This window comes from Macaca fascicularis, chromosome 3 (genome assembly GCF_037993035.2).
Source record: "Macaca fascicularis isolate 582-1 chromosome 3, T2T-MFA8v1.1".
Classification (NCBI taxonomy): Eukaryota; Metazoa; Chordata; class Mammalia; order Primates; family Cercopithecidae; genus Macaca; species Macaca fascicularis.
This window is the reverse complement of record NC_088377.1, coordinates 177,179,151-177,185,097: the sequence shown is the minus strand read 5'-3', so window position 1 is coordinate 177,185,097 and position 5,947 is coordinate 177,179,151. Positions and strand designations below refer to the sequence as shown.

Sequence of the window (5,947 nt, the reverse complement as noted above, 5' to 3'; positions counted from 1 at the left end):
CTGCACAGAACAATTTAGTATATTTCTTCACCGGCGATTTTACAGTGAAGAAGGTATCAAGGGTGGTGGCCCCCAAATGCGCAAGGACAGGGAAATGAATTAAACGGGCGTCTGTTTCCTCCTTGTTTCGCAAACAGACGCCAAGTCTGTATCAAATTCTTACCCTAGATCAAATCCCGCGCTCTTCGTACCCCCAACCTGCCTCCACCTCCACCCCGCCCCCTTTAGATATCCCTGGTGGGCGGGGCAGAGAAGAAACATTCCGGGCTCCCAGAAAAATTGTCTAGCCTCGCCCCAGTCTTGGGGTCGCACATTTCCAAAAACACCGAGGACACAGAATGACTAGTGAAAACCGCCGACCAAATGACATTGAAGTAGCACACGCGCGCAGAGAAGGAAGCAAAACACGAAGAAAGGCTCAGTCCAGCAGCCACGTGAGGTGGGCGATCTCCTCCGCCCTCTGAGAGAGGACTTCAACTCCCGGCGTGCCCCTGGGCGGTTACCCTCCGAGGACTCCAACTCCCAGGGTGCTGCGGGAGCGGCCACCGCAACCTCCCACTCAGCCGCCCGCCGCTCCTCCCGCCCCTCCCCCGCCCCTCCTGGCCGGATCGGCGTGCGCCTGCGCACGGGAGGCCGGAGGAGTCTTACCCTAATGTAAGATGGTGGCCCGTCTGGCTGTGGAACCCACCGAAAGCTGAGAGTCTCTCTCTCAGCCGTAAAGGTCGGACTCGCTGAAGCAATCAGGCCCGGTTCTGAAGAGTTTTTTCCCCGACGCTCGTTCGGTGGTTTCTTGTGAGGACGCGGCAGCGCGTGGAGTCGGCTGAGGGAAAAGCGAGGCAAGGCAGGCGGGTGAGTCTATGCGGGGCTGGGCTTAGGGGAAACCCGGGGCTGACCGGCTACGAGAGAGCGGAGGCTTCGCTGGGACTGTACAGGCCGCACCCCCCTTTCTCCCCACCCCCCGCCTCATCTTCACCCTCCTCCTCCTTGGTCTTCTTCCTCCTCCTCCTCTTCCTCCCTCTCCTCTTTACGCCACAGCAGTTACCATCAGGAAAAGCGAGCGGGTCAGAAGGCAGCGCGGCGGCAAGCAGCGACTCTCCTTCGAGAATTTCTTTAATTGGGGAGCCGAGGCGGCTTTTGGTCTCCAGCTTTGCCCCCTGCATTTTCATAGGGGCAGGATTCTTAGGTCTCAGTCCTCCTTGTTTCCCCAACCCCCTATTCCCTGTCTGACGTCCTTTCCCACTGGCCCCCGTCTCCCAAGACCAAAGCCATCACTTCCACTCTGACCCGTGTTGCTGCTGCTGCTCGTTAATCCCACTGCTCATTGCCCACCCGTCCTGCTGCTTGTTTTTTGCTCCACTGCTACCACTCTGGAGTTAGCCTTTGCCCCCCTTTGGTGCTTGCAATCAGCCCACAGTGTATCTGCCACACTAGGGCTTCTTCCGATTTGCAGTCTTTCCTTCCACCACATCTGTCATCTTAAAGCTGCCCCTTAAGTGTCTAGATTATGCTTCTGCTCCTGCTAACCCACCTGTTTCTTAGCCTTCTTGAGAATTGTCCGTTCCTTCCCTCTTTCCTGTACAGATCCTTTCCATATACACTTCCAGAAAAAGGGATGCCCCGTGGTGGCCCTTGAAAAGTAAAGGAAGTTGGGAAGTGAATGAAGTGAGGTCGGATAGTATTAAACGTTATGAGTAAAGATCTTTTATTCAGTCTACTCCGGAGGGGACCGTTTTCGTTTTGCTTTCAGTGATCTATTTGTCGCTTATTCGCTCTGTTGTGTTAGGACGTGGCTTTTTTCTTTTCTTTTTTTTTCATTTTGGACCGGTTTTTACCATGCTACTAAGCGTTCTTTGGATTGTCTCTGCCCAGGACACTTCGTGTGGGCTCTGATTTATACTAATATTAACCCCAGCAATTCAAAATAAGATAAATTTGGCGCACATACAGAATTCATCTGTGAACTCCGCCAGCAAATATAAGTGATATTTTGATTATATGTGGGTTATATGTGGGTTCTGTATTGAGACTTGATTTTTGACTGAGTTTTATTGATGTTCAGCTTAATTGATGACATTTTATTTATGATTTGAGTGGAAATTTCCTTTCCAGTTATTATCAGATTTACTTCTTATTTTTGGATTTGGGAAGTTCTCTTGACATTTCTAGGATGATAGTTATCTGAATAAATTGTCTTCTCTTGAAAATCCATTAGGTATGTATGCAAAAGAAAAATCGATGTTTTTATATAAACCTAAGTTTCTCGTATTTTTCTCATAGAAAAGAAGGGGGCTGGGAAAAGAATGACAAAGCTGTGCACATACATGCATTTGGTAGAACTCACTGTCATTGTTATCTACAGTAAAAAGCAGAAAACTAGAAGCAAGAGGTGGCTTATGATGTCCATGTTTTGGTGAAAGCAAAATTAAGATATACTGACTAATGGTATAATGAGAAGAAGCAGCCCTGGCTATAATCAGACCACTGTGAGATAAAGAATTACCAGAAAAGCAACCAGGATTACATAGTGCAAATACATACATCCCAAGTTTGAACATGACATACATGACATTGCATTCTTAAGATATATGTAAAAATGTTGAACATCAGTGACAGTCTCATGTGGCAGTCCATTAGTGGGTTATTGTAATTTTTACAAATTTTACCTGTAAAATTTGGAATCTTAACATTTGGCATTATGTTCACTTGATTGTGATAAATGGTCTGTTTTACCAAATGTAAACTAAGGTTAGAAAACCTGTCTATAAAACTTTTTTCTTTCAGCCACTTAAGCCCCAATTTGGGGGACCAAATAAATACTCTTAGAACTGCAAGCAATTTATATAGCAAACTTTGTCCTAAGTTACAACTTGAGTTTTTTTTTTTTAAATCGCTTACATTAAGTTTATCAGAGGAGTGTATTTAATTGTTGATCTTTAACTCTAAAAAATATACTTTTTGTTGTTGTAATACACTGGTGGAGAAGCTTTCCACTTTGAACAATCCTAACACAGGTTTAGAAACTCTTGGCAATCATACTTGGCTGAATTGTAAGCAGTTGAGTTCTAGGAGAGGACTGTTTGTCTGGTAGAAGGGAGTAAATGATTTTAATACGTCTTTTTTTTTTTTTTTTTTAAATGGTGTTTGTCTCACGAAATATTTTCTCAAGTAATTTTCTCCCCTCATACTTTTTGCTTGCAGTTACCGAATTCTTCATTTCGGCCCTCTGAAGTCAAAAGGAATTTACTTTTGTATCTTTAGTACGTTTAAAGAAGACATCTAAAGTTCTTTAGTATTTTGATAAGAAATAGGGAGCTGAGATTTCTAAATATTTTTGTGTGGTTTAAGTTTTTTGATCTAACGTTATGAACGCTACAGCTTCATACTTTCATGGTTTCTTTTGATAATTTGGAATACTTTCTACCAGGTTCAATAGTAGAATTCTTGAGATCAATAGATTATTTCTGTAAGAATGTTTCGAATATGAATCGCTTAAAGTTGGCCTATTATAAAATTAGGATGAGACAGTTATACTCAAATAACGAAGTACAGAAAAATAAAATTGTTTTTGTATTGCCCTTCAACTTGAGTCTAAAAGGGAGTACTAGCGATAACTTGCAACTCATTACTTTGTTAAAGAAAGAGGGTGTTGCCAGAGGATGAACTCCTAGCTTTAAGGGAGTTTTATTTTAAAAATGATTTTGTGTGCTTTAAAGGAATAAAAAAAATCTTATCAGTTTAAGCAGTTTGGATTTAGAAATCTTCCCTTTTTTCCCCACTCTACTCTTGGCTTTAAAAGGAATCTATATTCTTCAGTTTAATAAATTTATCTTTTTGTTGTTTTGTGTGAGAAAAATATTAAATTTTCTTTTCTTTCTCTCTCTTTTTTTTTTGAGACAAAGTCTCACTCTGTTACCCAGACTGGAGTGCAGTGGTGCGATCTGGGCTCACTGCAACCTCTGCCTCCCGGGTTCAAGCGATTCTCCTGCCTCAGTCTCTTGAATAGCTGGGATTACAGGCGTGCGCCAGCTCGCTCGGCTAAGTTTTGTATTTTTAGTAGAGACGGGGTTTTACCATGTTGGTCAGTCTGGTCTCAAACTCCTGATCTCGTGATCTGTCCACCTTGGCCTCCCAAAGGGTTGGGATTACAGGCGTGAGCCACCATGCTGGGCCTAAAATTAAATTTTCTAATGTGACTGCAAATAGTACTCAATTAAATATATTTGACCTTAGTGTTATTATTTTTATAGATCATTTAAGTAAAATGGTTTTAATTTGTGAAAACTTCAGCCTCTGGTGAAAATTCAGTTAGTTAGCTCTCTCACAGTAACTATAATACTGTCTTGACTCTTTGTGAAGGAAGTTACATTACATTCAGGTTCTGAAGAAAATAGTAGGGAAATAGGTTATAGAGATTTTTGCTGTTCTAGAAACAGTATAACTAGAATGTACTACATACTTTTCTCAAAGGATTTCTTAATCTAAATGGAACTTGTAAATGGTTTTTATCCCACTGGAATAGCATGTATTGGATAAAACTTGTTTAACACATTCTGAGATTTTGTAATGTTTTATGTTACCTCAAAGATATTAGGAAAAATCTGCAAATATCCATTCCTGAATAAAAGGTGGCAATATCCTCAATATTTTAAAGATTATAGTATATTCATATTTTTCTCAAAAGTGGAGTACGCAAGTTAAAAAGCTAGCATAATTTACCCAGTTATTTTTGTAATGCAAGGAAAGAAGATATGTGGGACTTTTTAATCATGCGTTTAGTGGTTTTCCAAAAGAACTTCACAATTGTTTTTAATCTTGTTATGTGGACTTCTTTATTAGAAAAGATTATGTGGTAAATGTCAACTTTTCTTCTATAATAGAATCTAACTGGTTCTGTGATACATTTCTTTTTTTTTTTGAGACGGAGTTTTGCTCTGTCGCCCAGGCTGGAGCGCAATGGCACAATCTCTGCTCACTGCAAGCTCCACCTCCCGGGTTGACACCATTCTCCTGCCTCAGCCTCCCTAGTAGCTGGGAATACAGGCGCCCGCCACCACGCCCAGCTAATTTTTTTTGTATTTTTAGTAGAGACGGGGTTTCACCGTTTTAGCCAGGATGGTCTAGATATCCTGACTTCGTGGTCTGCCTGCCTCGGCCTCCCAAAGTGCTGGGATTACAGGCGTGAGCCACTGCACCTGGCCAACACATGTCTTTTGTATGATATGATTCTTTTATTATTTAATTATGAAGTTTATAGAAAATTTCACCACTATTTTGGCCCCTTAGATTTTAGTACTTAGATTTTAGTAGCATATTTTTCGTTTATCAGAAGAGAGAAATTACAAGCTACCAAAAAGAAGATGGTTACATTTATTTGGTAGGAAAACCTAACTTTAAGGATGGTATAACACGGTTTGAGTATAAGTTTATTTTTCCTCTTAACAGGTTTATTTCTGAGTATGGAATTTTTTCTTTACCCCCCTCCCGAGACGGACTCTTGCTCTGTCACCCAGGCTGGAGTGTAGCTGTGTGATCTTGGCTCACTGCAGCCTCTGCCCCCCGGGTTCAAGCATTTCTGCCTCAGCCTCCCAAGTAGCTGGGATTACAAATGCCCGCCACCACACCCAGCTAATTTTTGTATTTTTAGTAGAGACAGGGGTTTCACCATGTTGGCCAGGCTGGTTTCGAACTCCTGACCTCATGATCTGCCTGCCTCAGCCTCCCAAAGTGCTAGATTACAGGTGTGAGCCACTGTGCCCGGCCTCAAGTATGACTTCTTTATTATTAAACTCTGTTCATACAGGAGAGTTGTCTTGTTTTAAGCTTTAATTGCTTTGGGTGATGGGCAGATGGTATATTGCTGTTAGGGTAAGTCTTGCTATTTGTATAGGTGTGTATGTCAGATAACTGTTCAAAAATAACTTTTTAAAAGTATGGCTACTAAAATCTC

The 5,947-nt window shown here is 41.8% G+C and overlaps 1 protein-coding gene across 6 annotated transcripts in view; it reads left to right on the top strand.

Moving 5' to 3' along the window:
• Positions 1–635: 635 nt before the first annotated feature.
• CNOT4 (CCR4-NOT transcription complex subunit 4) overlaps positions 636–5,947 on the top strand; it is a 143,710-nt gene continuing 138,398 nt past the window's right edge. For all 6 annotated transcript variants that reach the window (XM_005550856.4, XM_005550854.4, XM_005550855.4 and 3 more), the window contains exon 1: positions 636–849. The gene's annotated coding sequence lies outside the window, so the exon portion shown is untranslated. The remainder of the gene's footprint in view (positions 850–5,947) is intronic.